Source organism: Oxyura jamaicensis, chromosome 3 (assembly GCF_011077185.1).
Source record: "Oxyura jamaicensis isolate SHBP4307 breed ruddy duck chromosome 3, BPBGC_Ojam_1.0, whole genome shotgun sequence".
NCBI lineage: Eukaryota > Metazoa > Chordata > Aves > Anseriformes > Anatidae > Oxyura > Oxyura jamaicensis.
In genome coordinates, this window is record NC_048895.1 from 35,831,640 (window position 1) to 35,850,005 (window position 18,366).

General features: G+C 37.0%; 1 protein-coding gene across 2 annotated transcripts in view; it reads left to right on the forward strand.

The window, feature by feature from the left end:
- The window catches only part of SMYD3 (SET and MYND domain containing 3), a 372,579-nt gene that overhangs the window by 55,919 nt on the left and 298,294 nt on the right, over positions 1–18,366 (forward strand). The gene's annotated exons all lie outside the window — the stretch shown is intronic.

The window sequence follows — 18,366 nt, forward strand, 5'->3', positions numbered from 1 at the left end:
AGATTAGAGAGAACATGATAATTTCCCTTTAACATTAAGAGAACATTTGAGCACTGTTTGGTGTCAGAGCATCTCTTGATTCTCTGGGATGAGAATGCAGATATTTGAAGAAATTTAACAGGATTTGCCAAAGTGTGAGAAAAAAACTGCTGATGGGAGGGTGGGCAGATGGGTTTCCTACCCAGTTATATAGTTTATCATTGTGTTGTATTATGTGTTTTACTAGTCTGTGTTGGTCTGTGTATGTAAGAGGAAGTGGGAAGCTATGAATATATGCTGTAGTATGGTTTTTAATCGCTCTATGTTGATCCACATTTGAGAATTTGATTGTTTTATTGTCGGTGTGAAGCTGGAGGATTTCCCTGGGCTACATTTTTGCTTTACTGGGATGGAGGGTGGAGGTGGTCAGTAGGCAGAAATAAGATCCAGTGTATTGGATCGAGCAAACATATTAACAAATGAAGGCTTGGTAGGGCTGTCAGAATTGTTATTTAGTTCTGCTAGGATTAAGTTGGGAATGCTGGATTGACTGAAGGCAGTCCTGTAATTAGTGTTGTTAGTGACTAGGAATCTCCTTGGGTCTCATTTAATGACTCGTTTTCATGTCGTAACACGTAACAAGGTGTGTAGCTGCAGTTGGACAAATTTTCTCCTGGTGTCTAATCTTTTGAGTGTCGTACATCTCCTGCCATTTCAGTGGGGAGTTGTTAATTGTCATGCTCCTTTACAGCAAAAAGAGGAACAACTCTTTCAGACCAATAAAATTTTCTCTATCCCCCGTAACCTGTCACTGCAGTGCGATTTAACAAAACTACCCCTCAGTCAGCAGGTGAGAAGCCCTGAGTGTACGAATGCAGTCAGCACTCTAGAATCAAAATTGCACAATGTGTCTGGAGGAAGTTCAAGAGAGCGGGTGGCTGTTCCAGCTCATGCGAGCAAATGACATTGATTAAATTCATGGAATGATAAACAGTGGAATTTAGAATAATGAGGTAAAAATGGCTTTCATTTATTGTTCCAAGTAAAACTGAGTTCTTGGAATAAAAGATACAGTAAAAGATCTGACCATGGGACCCCACAAAGTTCATTTGGTCTTTTTAAAAGCTGATCTAGCTTTGTTAAACAGTCAGTCTTGCTCTCTTCCAGTAACACTGATTTTATAATGGAACTGCATGGAAAGAAAAACAGTATCTTTATATACACATTGCCTAAAATATTTTTTAAAGCTCAAAGATAACTTTTCTTAGTGATGTTTATCTACCATTCTGACCCAGATCATGGGCAAGCTTGCAATTCAAGTTGACTTATTTTCTCTGAATTTTCAGGGACAGGATTGATCTCTGCAATTTCTGTTTCTTTTTTTTTTTTTTTATTTTTCTCATGCTTTCAAAATTTTTTCTCTAGGAAGATTGACCTTGGCAGACAGGATTATACCTGGATGGGCTTTTGCCTCCTCAGCCTTTTCTTGACAAAAAGCAAGCAAGAGGGATTCCTACCAATGGTAGTGCTCTAGGACCATCTTCAGGAAATCTCCAAACCTGGACTATACTTCCAAATCTGTCCTCCCTGAGGTGGGCCCTCAAGTCTCATACTCCAAGGCATCCTCTTCTGCTATCTGCTCTATACTTCACTGCTGGGACTCGTTCATTCCTTCATTTACCGGTTCATTTTCTCATACTGCATGTGCTCAGTATAGACATGGGTGGGGAGTCCACTGATGTCTCCCACGTGGGTCTGGAGGAGGTGCTGCTGTGCAGCTGGAGGGCTGTTCTGCTGGAAGGCACAACTTCCAGCCACAGCCAGGCTTCAGGGACCTTGCTCTGCTGTGTGCTCCCCTGTCCCAGGACCCTGTGTCCAGAAATGTGCCTGCCGTCTGACTCGAGTATCCATTCCCCCTGGGTGGCCTTATGTTGAACTTTGTGTGTTTAGGCTCCAGTAACTTGAGATTCAGTCACTGGGAGTCCCACTGCTGATTTTGTGGAATCAGGGACAAGATCTGTGTGCACTCAGTGCTGCTCAGGGACAAATGGGGAATTGAACTTGAACTTTTCCAACCCTGATTTTTGTCAGAAGCTACCAGCTTCCTCTCACGTGTCGTTCTGTCTCAGTAAGATCTTCCGCTGCATCTGCACCTTAGTTCATCTGTGTTCTGGGAGACGTTACATTTCAGTTGTATTTAACACCATGTGAGAAGGTTAAGTGTGAGGTGTACACCATGGAACAGTTGTTAATGCTAGCAGGATTATTCATACTGTTTTGCTATAGGTTAGGATGAATTAATTAGCACTGCTATTATAATAGTGTTGCTAATTAATCTTACGCTGTAATCTTATGCTATAAAAAGCTTTCAATAATCACTGTCATGTGTTTCTGGAATGTGTTATGCAGAAGAAAAGTAAATTAAATCAGGATTGATTGGGGTTTTCACTTTTAGCCTTAAAATTAATTAGAATGCATTTTCTAGCTAAAATGGAACTGGAATCTTATAGATCACACAACTTCTGTACATGTGGGTTATACAAAAGAGTGTAAGTGAAACTGAACTTTGAATTGCTAAGATTTTATAACTGTTATAAAGCTTGATCTTATGCCAGAACAATTTAAAATCACTTTAAAAATATTGACATATTAGTTATGAGTTAAGGCACTCGGCATCTTAGAGAAGTGCTAGCATATTTTGGAAATTGGGATGAAAACTACTTTTAAAAACATCTCATGCAAAAACACTCTTGCTCTCTGGTGCTTCCATATGGCTGTGGCAAATGCTTGAGTTCTTCTTGCAAACTGGGAGGAACCTGTAATTAAAATACAGAAAGATGCACTGGAAAACAAATAGTCTTTCCTAGCAGAATGCCACTGATTTTTTCCTAGCTATGAGGCTATTTTTATTTGTAGTAAAGTAAGACATGCTTGGAAATTCAGAAGGCAGCTCTGATATTCTCTTGAGACATCTGTCCTCGATGAACTGTTTGAATCAGGACTGTTATGTGTATGTGTCCTGTTGCCAAGAAATCTATTGCTGATGGCTTCTTTTGAGAAAGGAAGAAGCAGCACAAGAAAATGTGCTAAATTACAGCTTCTTTCTGAGGTTGAAACATTGCTCAGATTAACTCTTAGACATTTCATTTTTGAATTGTTTGTGGTTCTGACTGAATACTTGGGAAATAAGTTTGAAGGCTTTCATGCAACAGCATAAAGGATAAAAATGTAATGTTTAAAAAAAGAAAAAAATAAAAGACAAATTGAGCAACCATGTAGAACTATCATGGTGTCTAAGAGACACCCTGTAAACAGAATTTGGTTATGCAGTTCTTTGCACTAATGGATTTTACCCATGAAAAATGATTTCATATGTATTTGTAGGAGTTTTCAGAATAGAAGAAGTTAATTACGTCTTCTTACGTCTTCTAATGTGAGAAAACTTGCCTGGTATCTCATGTTTTATCCTTCAGCAGTTATTGCCAACAGCCTACCTGTCTAAGCTCAGTATCTTTTGTATCATGACAAAGTACTTTTAATAAAAATTCTTTTAAGAGGTGAATGCTTTGGGGAATTTCTGGAATTCACTTGAATATATGGATCTGGCAATCCATATTATTGGAATGAAATATTTTTTTTTTCTTATTTCAAGGAAAATGGAGAGTTGAAACCTTAATAGGTCAGTGGCAGTGAAATAATTAATGATTTTAAAGCATTTTTTATAATTTTCCAGTGGTTCTGTCTTATACACATGTAGAGTGAAGGCTAGGATGATGATACAGATATTCTTTTAGAGTGTTGGATTTCTTACAAAAGAACTCTAAAGGACTCTAAATGAATGGGTTTTTCAGCTGAAAGACACCATCTTCACAGAACAGAGAGAGGGATATTGCAGTATTTGAAACTTCATGAAGAAGTCTCTTTTGGACTTACTCTTGAGTCTGCCTCAACTCAGCCTGGTAATACCACACTGAGAGGAATGCTTCCTGTGGGAATTGCTGGCTGCAGGAAAGCGTTGTTGCAAGTGGAAGAGCTCTGCAGTCAAGAGCGTCTCTTATGGGCTAGGAGGAATTGGAAAGAACAGAAGAGATAATGTGAAGGTTATTTTTGCAAGATTAAAAAATAGATTATGTATACTGTTTAAAATGCAAAGAACAAATTTTACTATGCTATTGTTTGTCTTTTTGCATTGTTACTGGATGACCAGAAAATCCATCAGTGTTGACAGAAATGTTCATATCAGGGATGGGAAGTGGGGAGGAGTTGTCCTGTCCTGTGCTGTGCTGCACGCTGTGCGTGTGAGCAGGGTGAGGTGCAAGCCTTGTCCAGAGGCAGCATTAGACGTGGCCTCTGTGTGGTGGAGCCATGCTGCCGCTCGCCCGCAGGGCTGGTGATGGTGACTGGGTTGTGCATGGCAGCGTAGCAGGGTCTGGGGCTGCAGTGGTGGAGGGAGTAGAATGAGGTTTCCTTCTCTCAAATGCTTTTCATTTTTAAAGATGAATGTAAATTACAGAATCACAGAATTGGAGGGGTTGGAAGGGACCTCAAGTCCCCAAATGATTCATGTTAGCATGGTTTGTAACTACTTTCTACTCCTTAGATAAATGCCTCCCTTTGTGTGTCAAGAAACTGCTACATGGAGATAAAAACATATTTTAAATAAAATTCATTCATCTTTGTCGTGGTTTAGTATGGAATAACTGCTTCTTTGAAGACAGTATAAGCAGCTTAAGTTCAGGCAGGACGTTATATATATTTTTTTCAGCAAAACCCCTTGAGAATTTTAGGGCTACAGTGGTTATTTCTACACTTTAAAAAGTATGTTGTCACAGATCCATAACACTTAATGAATCTCTTCTTTATTTCATTTAAAATGCATCATTAACTTTCAGTGGGAGATGAGGTAGAAAACAAGAAATGTCAATAATGTGATGCTACCTAGGATAGACTCTTTGTTTTTATTGTTTTTGTTCCTCTTGGCATTCAGAATTTCTTTGAAATGTGCTTGCTTTAGCATTAGAAAATAATGAAGAGTAATTTCAATACAACATTATTATTATAATTGGTACTTCTCAACTTTGTCAAGAAAGCTATTCGTGACTATTTTTGGGGTTTAAAATGCAATTAATTATGGAGTTTTAATTAATTATGGGGTTTGGATTGCATTTGGAAACCTAGATGCAGTAGATTCCTGTGCACAACCTAAAAGCTGGCAGACTTTTTGGTGTTCTTCAAAGGGATGTTGTTGATGATGGTGTCTATATATTAAATAGAAGCCATTTCAATGGATGAATTTCCAAACTCGTTTGTCTTTATTAAAAAGGGAATATGTCAACTTCTTGCAGGCCAACTTGGATTGTTTTGAATAACATGACCAATGGTTAAATGCTGCCTCCAGAAACTGCTTTGTAAAGGGATACATTCTTTTTTAAAAACTTACTTATATGATTGGTATTTCCTGAACTTTGAACTTGAGAAAATAAACTCGTATATTTAAGTCCAACCCTTTTTCTCTGATTTAATTGGGAATATGCTAACTGTTCTTATCATGAGAGAACAAGAAAGGAAGATCTAAGGGGTAGGTGGCCTCCTGTTTTACAGTTCTCTGGTAGACAGAAATCAGATCAATAAGAAAAGGGGTGAGTTCCAGTCACAGGTGCATTTTATCTAGGAATCAGCATTTGGCAGTATACAGGCTTTGCATCTTATCGCAATGGCTTTAACAAAATCCATTTAAAAATGGAGTACAATTTTCCACTACAATTTTCCACTTTACACAGTATTGGTGTTTTACATGTGGAGATCTTCCCTGGCTTGGTAACTATACCAAAGAGCAAGAGGTTTATGAGATTTGGAGGCACTATAGAGTATTCTTAATTAGATTTATTCTGTACCACGCAATCTAAGATCTTTGTAAGTAGAAATAATTAACTGTGAAGCTCATGTTTGTGTGTTCCTATAACAGTAGAATTATAGTGTGTAGGATTTACATTGGTTTAAACCACTAGGAGAAAAAATCATTTGCAATGAAAAGACACCACCTCTGGCTTGTGATGTCCTTGAGAAGCAAGTTAGAAAAGCCTTGGAGAGCGTATCAGAAAAGTTTCACCCTATCACCCTAAGTAGCACTTGTCTTATATTGATGTATTCTACCCTTGATGTCTGCTGTTGGCCACGTTTAGAGACAGGATAATGGTCTTTGAGTCTCCACTGGTAGAGACATCGGTTGTTTGGAAGATATCTCAGGCTGCTGAGCAGCTCCTGTCAGGTGAATAGATTCCAGCCATGAGTTCAGGGTGGTGATGCAGGCACCTGAGTGAGTCACCAGGCATGGGTCTGGTGCTGGCCATGCTCTGTGGCAGCTGTGAGCATCCCTTTAAGACCCTTTAAGCAGCTGTGTTCCACCAGACCTTTGAGATGGGAAGGAATTGCAGAGACTTGCTATAATTGAGCTGTGCTGAAGGCTGGCAGCTCATCCATGTGTCCAAACCCCAATCCTCACTTTCCGTGATTTGGACAAAAGAGACAGAAAAAGGGAGAGACAGCAAGGATAATAAGATGAGTAAAGGTTTTTTTTTTGGTGATTTTCCATTTATTTATTCATTTTAGTCTATATGCACAGGATCCGAGATGCTGAGTAGCTACAGAAATGTTATGGGCTGGCAGCTCTGCACTGACAGCTGTCACCTTGGACTTTGAGGTATTCTTGCTCTTCAAAAGTACCATCTGGTTGGTCTCATCTGAGCTCTCTGATTCATTAGTTTTCTCTAAGTTGGGTGGAGCGATGAGGAGCCACTATCCTGTCTTTCTCACGCTGTATTGTTGTTGGACAGTCAGTTGCACATAAGAGTTTGAGAGATTGAAAAGTAAGGAGTGAGGGAAGACAATAACATTTGGTTTGTGGTGTCTTAAACTGATGTGACTGCTGATCTGCTATTTTTAAATGCATATGGCCTTTTGGCTTAGGAAGTTCCTAAGGCACAGGTTGGTGGGTGCTGAGATGATGTATCAGTGGAGGGATCTCTCTATTTCCATGCTGTAATTATGCCTTTTTGCAATAAATCTGGCTTGGGCCAGTCAGAAACATGATTCTGTGATGCACATGGACCTTTGTTTTGACCTGGAATAGCCGTCCTAAAATGATGACTTGGTGATCTTTGACATAATCAAAATAGAAACCTGATGATTCTGCCTACTTCTGAAATTAACAAAAAGCGAAGAATGATTTTTCCCTTTATTAGTGAACAAAGCAATGAGATCTGACTTTAAATAGTTAGCTTCTTCCACTGATTCTGGATCCAGACTCTTCTTTGCTTACAAGACACAATCTTAACACCATATTCTGACTATATTGGTACATCTAGTGTGGGCTACTTGCTTTTCTCTACTTTCTACGCCAAGAGATGCGAAGGAAGAGGTGCAAAGTGTAATATCTTAGAATATTTCATTTAGCTTGATTTGAAATCTGAATTGAGACCTGTTGAATCTCAGTTACAAAAATGCCAATAAGTAGAATAGCCAGTAGTTCTCAATGTCAGGGTTTTTCACAAATATTTTTATTTTAAATGTGTGCTGGAAAAGACTGATGAGCACTCAAACCATTAACTTCTGGCACTGATCCTAGGGGTATAATTAACTTAAGGAGAATTAAAAAATAATAATTGCATTGCAACTTATGTTTATGGGAATAAGAATTAAAACTCCTTGACAAACTGAGTTTAAATTTTGTGCATTTCAAATGCTTAAAAAACCCTTTCAGATGGGTCGTGTTACAATACAGGATGGATATTTAGAAAAGGGATGAACTTACAGTGATTGCTGTGGAACTTTATTGTTATAATATGCAGTGGTAATTTTTGTACTCTGATATGCTATCTGCATACCTTGTGAAAAATCTTTAATAGATATAAATTCTGATTGCAACACTGATTTCAGTGGATAACTAATAATTTGCATTTGGATTTTCTCTTGTATTTTTTTTCCCAGAGACAAAATACAATAGTTGCTAGCAAGGGGGCAACTGATTAATAGCATGAGGATTTTATGATCTGTGGGCAGGAATGACCCACATTTTATTTTTATGTGGAAAAATGAACAACTAATTTTTTTCTACTTTTGATTTCCAGGAATCTTGTGCAGGCTTGCTATGGTAAGCTTGTCTCTGGCTAAGAATACAGAACTGGTGTCTAAAATACTAGTTGTTATTGTTGTATTTATAAACAAGGTAATATTACCCCAAAAGAACGTGACTTTTAAAATGTATGTGATCTTAAACAAGAAACAACAGTTACTCTATTTTTTGATGCCACGTTATCTTTTTTTGTCTATAACATTAGAACAACCTGTTGAATTTAACAGGGTGAAAGTGTCAAGAATATTAATACTGGTTGCCAAGTCTGACTGGTGAATTTTTGGAAAACTGGACAAAAGTTGATGTTCAATTAGTGTTTGAAAATAGTAAGTTTAGCAAGCATCAGTTATTTTCCAATTCGTCCAGGTATTGTAGTGACAAAATAATTTCACTGTCAAATAGAAAATACTGTGTCAACCCAAACATATGAATAAAAATGAAATCTTATCAAATCAGTCTTGACTGACCTTATGGAAATAGATTGTTGATACATTCTTTTAATGAGGAGCTTTCATGCTACTGTCTCTATTGGAGTTTGATCATGTTTTGGTTACTTTTCTTTGTAACAAGTACACAGAGGTCAGAAGCTGTATGATACTCACCATGAAGCCCAAGATTTAACTTAAACTTCTTGGAAATGAAATTATGCAGGTGGGGAGATTTATATACAAGTGATTGTATATTGAACCTTATTGTCTCTAAAACAACAGACCACAGAACAGAGAGAATAATGCTCAAGATGGGCTGGGAGGTAACTTCCCACTCCTTCCTGAGAGTATTCTGCAGTGATGGTAGTCCTATCCCAAGAAATTGTCCTGGTCTGTTATCTAGAGGTTCTACTGCCTTATCAAGTTTCTTTACAGACAGATTAACTGTTTTCTGGTTATACATTTTCCTGATGATTACTATAGTACCTTTTTATATATTTCTTCACTGTCTAATGAACTGTGTAGTTCAATATGGAAAAAAGTTTGAGAGTTGATTTTCTTCTCAGAGTTGCTGAGTCCACACTAAGTATGCATTTCATTCTGCTGCTGTGTATGTGCTTTTTTCCTTCTGCTGTGAGCTGGTATGGCACAAGAATCATCAAAACTTCTTGGCAAAGCTGTGCCATCAGAAGGTGACATGAATATTAAGTATTGTACAAGATAGACTATGGAGGATGAAGTACAGCAGTCCAGTACCTCCATGATTTCTTTTTCAGAGTGTTTGAACCAATCTTACTTAGTCCCAAGTCCTTGAAGTCCTTGTTTTGCTTTGGTAGCTTCTCAGTGGATTGAGGAGTCCGTTCTTTAAGGTTGCACATTCAGTACTGTGTGTGTGAATATAGATTCTTCATTGTTGTAATTTAAGGCCAAAAGAGCTCAACTCCAGTTGCTGGCTTCTAATTGTATTAATCTACGTGTGTTTTAAATGATTTTCATAGATTTATTGGATTTTTAGCATAGGAGATATTGTCAAAGAAACATTGTGAATGGTCTTGATCTAGACATTGTTTTTAAAATTACACTAAAATTGTAATAATATTCAATGATTTCTTTATAAGTCTTCAGATAAGACTAGCTGCTGTTTACTTGCGTAACTAGCAAAAGATTTTGTCTAAAATGTTTTATTTGGAAAGAAGTCAAATGTTGACTTTGAGTAAATGAAAACAGATGAGACTTTCCAAAATGTGTCAGTAACTTATTTTCCAGTTGTGATAGCAAATCATGGAACTGTGCAAATGTAAACCTATTATAATAAGAATTTAAAAAAATGCTAATAAAAGGATATTTAATGATTATATTAAGGCTTATTCTAAATCTCAATTTTGCCTGCATAGAAGTCAATATGAATAGGTTACACAATTTCTTGGTAGACTTGAAGCTATGATAGAGAAAAGTTCAAAAAATACAGTAACCTCATTTCCCATGGTTGACTGACTAAATTTATGCTGAGGTTGTGTTTGGAGATAAGCAACCTTTTGATGTTCTTCCTGATGGCTCCCAAATTGTCTGGGAAAATTCTGTGTTATCATAAACTCATGTCTGTACCGTCATTCTAAGCAGACAATTAAAAAAAAAAAAAAAAAAAAAGCTCTTTGACCTGATAGAAATGGAAATATTTCTAGAGGCAAGAAGGGAGCCTCAGTGAAGAATATGTTTGAGATTCTTCCTTTTTAAAATCTAAAAGGCAAACATTTTGGACACTTTATTTTTTTTTTTTTAAAGACACGACATCTTCATGTCATATCCCTAGGAAAATCGTGACAGTTTTGTTTGAGGATGCTTACCCAGTTTTCATAATAATCCCAGTGTCCCCTGCAACATCGCATGTAAAGATGAAAATGGGGATTGGGTGCCTGCAAAGAAGGCGGGTTCAGGCTTCTGTCAAGAAGGGAGTTCTAGTGTCAAGGATATCTCATGGAAAACACCTGATTGTTGATGCCTCTGCTTTGAAAAGGAGTGATGTTAGCTGGAGTATTACTTGGGTATCTGCAAGTAACCAAACAGTAACCTGTGAAGAGCTGTAAGAAGTAAATGCCATCTGAAAATCAATGTATAGCTAGAGGCTAATCTGCAGAGGAGTTTTATTGTGTTGCCAGCAAAATAAAACAGCAGCTGTATTCTGCACCAGCTTCAGCTTTCAGCTGGCCTCATGTGGTCTGGCTGGATTATGTTGCAGAAATTGGTTCCTGATGTGAGTCTTCAGCAAACGTAGCAGTGAACATAACTGTCTTTGTTTACAGATTTCTTTGTAGGAATAAAAGAGGGGAAAAAAAAAAAAAGAAAAAAAAAAGGCTTACAACTTACGGCTCTCCTTTTGAATACAAGTGTGTCAAGAATTAATGAAACCCTTTGGAATCCTGTACAAATAGAAATGGGGTGTGGTTCTTCCCCGGAACAGTCACATGGACACATGTCACTTGGTTCAAACTTAGATTTCTTCTGGGCTTTCTCTTTATCATTCACTTACAAGTTGTTGGAAGAGATAAATCTTGTATGTATTTCAGGTAAATGTCTTAGTTTGTCCTTACAACAGCTCAATAACAGAAATAACAGGAACAATGTTCTCAGTATTGTCACCTGGTGGCTGTTGCTGTTACATTTGCCTTGGCAGAAGCCATGGCACTGCGTCTCCATTGCTCCACCTCAGAGCAAGCCTCTGACCTCGTATTTCATCTTGTTAGTACAGTATGAGAAATTGTGGACTGGCTGGCAAAGAAAAGTACTGAGAAGATCTCATCTTGCTCTCCTGACCAATTTACACAATTTTCAGGTATTATTTCAGTTTTGCCTTGATAGCTTTAGCTGGCTGTATCTGGTCCAACTTCTGGCTGTATTCCTTCCTGCATGAGGGCAGGAGCTCTGGTGAAGGAGGTAGATCACAGTCATGTGCTCCAAGCCTGAAGAAGTGATTGAAACCCTCTTCTCTTCTGCTAGAAAGTCAAATTGAGCAAAGGATTGTTTGGTAAAACTCTGGGTGGCCATAGTTCCTTTCAAACAAACCAAGCAGTTGCATCGTCTTATTGAGCTGAGGAGTAGCATAAAAACTTTGCACTATGCTGATGAGGGGAGCAGTTTTCTGGAGCTACCTCATGGGAATTTCAAAAAGCAAACATGTTCACCCTGTTCTGGGAGCTGTTTATGTATCAATAATTCATTCTTGTTGGTTGCCACTGCTTAATCCTTCTTTTAAAGTGTTGCTGCATTATGTGGAGGCAGATCAGTTCAGTTTGTCCTTCTGAATAAGTGATTGCAAATGCACCGGTACTGATGTGCTGTCTTAAATTCATCAGATCCCTGGAAGACATAACTGTTTACAGGGCATTATGAAAGCCTTTGGTGGATTTCGTTGTGACGTTATATAGTTCTGTCTTTCTCAAGCAGAACCACCTCCCTTCTCATCCTGTTTTTCTCCTTTCTGGTGAAAAATGTTTTAATAAATTACATTTTAGGAGTTAGGGTGTGAAAAATGGATGCTTAAAATGTGGTCAGAAGTCACAGAGTATCTAAAACAAGATGGAGTACAAAAAAGTTTATAATGCCAGTTTGCTGCAGGTTCTGGCCAAGTTATGATGAGGTTCTGCTGTGCTGCTCGTATGCTTACTGATGGTTTTTCATGCCCTGCTTGATTATAGATTGTAGAGGTGAAGCCCGAAAATGGAAAATACTGAATTAGCCTTCCCCCTGAGTGGTAGTGTTCCTTTAGGCCAAGTATACAATGCAGAGTAGAGCACTGATAGACATGGGGTGTAGTCCATGTCATACATTTTATTAAATACATTTCCAGCTGCTTTCTACTTTGCGTGACGAGTTTCAGTGCTCCAATTTGTTTTAAGTGAGAGAGTAAACAGTTTGCTATTTATAGCCACATAAAATGAACTTGTGAATCTATTTGAAATAGGGAGACATTTCATTTTAAAAAAAGTAATCCAAATTATAATATTCTAGCTGTTGGAAATAAAATCCTAATAATTACGAATTTAACTCATCTAAACTATGACATTTCTGACTAGTTGATCTCGCCACAGAGGAATGGTAATATTTAATATTATCCACTTTAATTTACACTTGGAGTAAAGTCCTATGTAATAGTTTTTATTGTAAAGTGTATAAGATACTAACTTCATAACCTTATCCCTACCCTTTAACATCTGTAAAGGAGGCACAAATACTGTATGCATGCATACATATATACATGGGGATCCCCAGACACACTTAAACCAGGGAAACAAAGGGCAAAATTAAATAATTAGCAAGGACACAATAAATAAATCATGCTTCTTAACTTTTCTAGAAAAGGTTATTCACCTTCAGGAACTTCTACTATGATATAGACAGACTTTTTCTGAAATCTGAAAATGTAAAGGATATGACCTTGAAAAACAAACACCCAATGAAAACAAAAGAAGAATCCCTGTCCCCCCAACTAATATTTGGAGTTCTCACTAAGTATTGCATGAGTAAATACTTTCAACTTCATTCCTTCAATATTCTGTGTATATGTGTTTATGAAGGAAGGCAATTTTTTGTCACAGATGACGTATTGTATCAAATGCTTTTTTTCTGATGAATTGTCATAACACTCTTTCAGCACTACTGTGTGCTACCAGTTAAAATAATCTAATAACATCTAAATGATTTTTTGTACGATCAAATTTAAATGTATTTATGAGAAGGTACATAGGAAAAGTTATGTAGCTCAGAACCCGTATACAGTTTGTGGAAAGCAAACAATTAAAATAATAGCTTGAATTTTACATTTGCTATTTCTTGAGTTCTCAACAAGTTGATTCTGCAACATTCTGAGTTCATTGGATGGTATTTTTAAGTGTAACGATTGAAGAAGGAAAAGAATTTAAGAGTAGCCTAGCTGTGCACAATATTCCAGGCTAGGCTGCACCAATATTAATATAGCAGGAGAATCACCTCTTTTCACCTCATTTTGGCTATGCTGTGTCTAATGCATCCCAAAATGTAGTTTGCCCTCTAGGCTGCCAGGGCATAGTGCTGGCTCATGTTGAGCCTGCTGTTGACCAGCCCTTTCTGCAAGGGCTGCTTCTCTAGCCATTCTAACTATTTGTACTGCTTTTTTGATCATGCTTCAGAAAATGTGTTTTTCCCAAAGTTGGATATTCTAAAACATGCACTATAGTCTGTCATACAAAAATGTGAGAAAATTTGAGATACATAGGAGGAAAATAGACTGTTGATATCAGCCCTTCACAGACAATTGGAAGTGTTGCCTCTGTGTGGGTTCCCCCTCCCTTCCACCCCCAACATTCTTTCTATATGAAAAAAAAAAAAAGTCTTACCGGAATTGACTTTATTTCCTGTTATGTATAAAATGTGCACTTTTGATGTTTTTAGTCTAATGCAATCTGTATGTGCCATACTGATTCGTGTGTTTCTAGCAAACATTGCAAACATAGCAAACATCAATGATTTTGTTCTAGTAGAGACAGCAAACAATAGTTTGCACTCACAATCTTACTTCTAAATCTCAAACAACAAAGTGAAACTGTTGAAAAGCACATTTTTCAATTAGATTTCCAATGCATTCTCTGTAATGAGAGAATCTCAAGAGGTTTCAGGTGAAGACAGATATTATAAAAAAAAAAAAAAAAGAAAAGAAAAAAAAAAGTGCCAGTCAGCTACCAAATGAATATTATTTTTGGATACCGATCTGATGTTTAATTATATCAGAGTGGAATTGATAGTTTTCAATTATCTTGTTATAGGACTAAAACAACTTAGCTCACATGGGATTAATTTCCAGAATATATTTCTAAATGAGCCAGTACTCAAATCACTATTGTGGTGTCATTTCAAGACTTTAAGTTTTTTTTCTTTTCATAGGTGACTCTAAAATCATGAAGCAAAAAGATTGATGAATTCTGTCATGGAGAACTACTTAACCTTTATTTTGCTGGTAACCTTGACTCTTAAGGACCCTCACAGATATTAGGTTGTTCTGGGTTCATGCTATATAAATAAATAAAGCGTCTGCCCTGGCTGTTGAGGATGCATAGCTAACCCTAAAATAGCTGTGCAGATCTTTACATCTGAAGTCTTATTGCTCTGAGTTTTTGAATCCTACTTTTTGTAGGGCCACACTGGTGAGCGAGAAGGAGGTGTTTAGGGTTTTATGACTGGACCATGTACTTAAATCAGAAATGAAAATGATCTGAAGTGTGGCGATGCAGTCATCCTTACTGCTAAACTGATCTAGCTGTGAAACACTGCCAACAGGGTGAACTAAAGGGGAAGGTGCTGCTATTGTCAGGCAGTAAAAATGTCTCATCTTCCATGTACAGGTCTGTGAGATCCTGCAGAGGATCTGTAAAGGGAGGGCAAGAACATGGCCATGACTGGGCAGGATGCATTCATCTCTTTTAGTGATAAAATCCACCCATAGGGCAAGTAACACCTGAGAGCATGACTCTATCACAGTAAGACAAACTGAAGTGATTATACATCTGGTTTTCTTTTCTTGCTGTCTTTGACTGTAGAGTTGCATCTTCTCATTTGCTGCAGTATTGGCACTCAACCAAACAGGAGACTAGGTGAGTCAGGAGCTGAGCCAGCTAAAAACTAGTCCAGAGAAAGAAATCCTCATCAGCATGAGTGGAAAAGCGGGTCATAGAATTTAGCAGTCTCAAAGTTTGTGAAAGCAACAAATCAAAAGAGTAGGCAATATATTAAAAAGAGGGTTGAGGTGGCCTCATAATTGTAAGTTCAGGCTTTGCTATATCTTGATGGTTCTGAATTACTATTGTTTGTTTTTAGTGCATTTGTTTTTCAGTGCTTTCTGCTGTAATTAATCTGTAGGTGAGCTTTCAGTAAGTTAATTGGTCTAATATGTTTGCCTGAGGTGCAAATAATAGCATTCTTCCTGTTTTTGAAATTCTTCATCAAGAAATCCTATGTTATGGAATACAAAGTGATTTTAGAAGATTATTCTAAATGACTCTTAGTAAAAGTCTTATCAAATGTGCTGATATTTCTGAGTGAGAATTCATTCTTGTTAAATCTCATTGTTTTTAAGCAAGGCATACTAATTATTAACTGTGAAGGAAAAACTGGTGCTTGCTGACAAGGAACTAGAGTTTGAGATGTTTTTTGCAGCAGAAAGCCAGGAGAATATTTGAAAACAACGCAAAAAATGTTAAGCTGTATTTTTTTTATGAAGGGAACATTACTGTAGCTATTTAAGATGGGACTCATGGAAGTAGAACTTTGCTAGAGCAAGAGATTGGACCTATCCTTGACTTGCTTTAGAGAGAGTTTGAACTGTTGATACTCCCATTTACAAAGAGAAATTATTTTTTTTTCATACTAAAATTAGTAGTAAATATTTGGATAAGGTACTTTCATGTTACTATTTCCCTGGTTCTTCTCGTGGAATGGCAACAGCTGTAGGTAAACTTTTCTTTTCTTCCCCATCCTTGTTCTTTGACAGTAACCAAAAACTGTAAGAAAAAAAAAAAATCCATGTAAGCAAAGCCACGTGTGGGAATGAATTCTAAACCATAATACATCTGGAGACCCCCACAGTTCAATGTGTTTGCCTAGAGCCTTATTTGCTAGTGCACCCTCAAATGCCAAATATAGTAATGCTGGCAAGAATGTGTACTGGTAGATTATTGTGACTTATTTTATTGTGGTATGATATAAGCAAAAGAAAATAAAAACACTAGCTTTGTGTTCTTTTCTGAGTAGAGCATTTTGTCAGTTGAACACATCTGGTCTTTGACAAGATGTGTTCGTGTTTGCTTACCTACTGAAAACATGGTGTGGGCACATGCAAGTTCAGTAAGCATGCTGAATGGACAGTTTCCTAACCTCCTGTGAAGAATGTGCTTAACTTCTTCTAGATGGAATAAAACTGAAGCAGCTTTTGTCAGTGCGGAACTCTAACACGTGATTATTCATGTGAATTTGTATGCTGTACTTTTGATGAAATGATTTTGTCATTTGTCATTTGTTTTGTTTTTGAAATGTTTTGTCATTTGTTTTGTTTTTGTCATTGAAATGTTTTTGTCATTTGTCAATAAATGATGTTGGGCTTATGAATATATACATTTATGCAGTGTTTTTATGAGATGGTAGACCTTAAAATAAATAGGAAGATGATACATTTTGTCTTTTTTTTTCTTTTTTTTTTTTTCTTCTTCTTGCAGATGCTGCAATTACTCTGTATAAGAGACTACATAGAGAATAGGGCTAGAGAGCATGAAGTTTAGCGGAAGATTTGTTGACCTTGGTCCTCATACTGCTTCCATGAGCAATGTCTACAATGGGACACAAGAAAGCCTTTTCTTAACCAACACAATTCAGAAAAATATATCTGCAGCATTTCCTTTAACATTTCTTGTTATGACAGTCATGAGAGATTTATTTTTCTGCATCAGCTGTTTTTCTATTCTTTTAGTTGCTGTGATTTGATTTTTCTTAAAGGAAAAGAAGATGCATAACTAAACATAATGATCTACATGATGAATATTTTTAATGTAACAAAGAAATTTAAATAAGACTTGACAATTTGAGTTATGATGTATGACAAAGAGAAGGGAAAAATGCTCTAAGGGTGCCGTACTGCTCAGAGACATTCAGAGAGCTCTGCAAATCAATGCTGAGAGTGACGGGCTCATATATCAACCATGACTCTGCACCAGCTTGACTGTAATGAGAACTTCGGTAATATGGCTTTGCTATGGTTGAATGCTGCTTCTGGGTGGAATTTCATGAGCATGTTAAAAGAGAGAACAGGACTCTTCTGTCTTAGCAGACAGAGGTGATTTTAAAAATAGTAATACTTGCCCTAGAAATAAAAGTTGGGTGAACAGCAAACCGTAGCTGTACAAATATATGAGAATATGTTTATGCATTGCACTTCAGCAATTTGTTTCCTGCTTTTCTGTAGTGTTTTGGAATTGACACTTCCTTATCAAGTAGATTTAAGGAAAAATCTATAAATAAAGAGGTTAATAAAAGTATTAACTGGCAAATTATGAGAATCTTTTGAGGTTTATATTGTAGGTTATTGGAATAATTCACTTAGTGGGAGACCTTTTAAAAGAAATGGATTAGGAAATCCTTAATATCCGTACTATTTCTGGTGCTGCTCTATTTATGCCTTCATTATGTTTAAAATGTGACTTATTTGACTTTCTTGTAGTTATAATGTGAAACTTTGTTATAGCCTGAGATATTGCAAAATGAAAAAAAAGAGAAGTGGTGTTCTCTCATTTTCTCTCATTGGTAGTACAGAAAAACACTCCCTGATTTGGGCAGTATCATCTGTTTGACTATTTTTTTTTGCTTTAAGACATTCTTCTAGTGTAATAGTATATGGCCACTTCACTCTGAAAAGGTTGTAATGGCTTCTGAGAAAATATTTTTATTGTAGTAAAATGGGTTGCAATCAAATGACATTCTCATGGAGATGATAGCTCCAGCAGGAGCCTCTGTATGCCTCATGGAGGAAGAGAAGTGGCTTCTGGTAATACACAAATGATGTTTATGTCTCCATTCCCATTCAAGTTTTATGCTGATCTCCAAATTATGCCACACAGGCTTTTGTCAGAAGTCTAGCTACATTTTCAAAAATCATGAGGTGTGGGAAATCACTTGGATGAATGATAGCAGTTATGTTTTTCCCATATTGAAAGCATCTATCTCTGGTTGCCAAGCTGTATCTGGCATCCTGCGGGTCTCAGCAGTTGCTCCCAGGTCTTCAGATGGCCATAAGAAGTCAGAGGTTTTCTACTT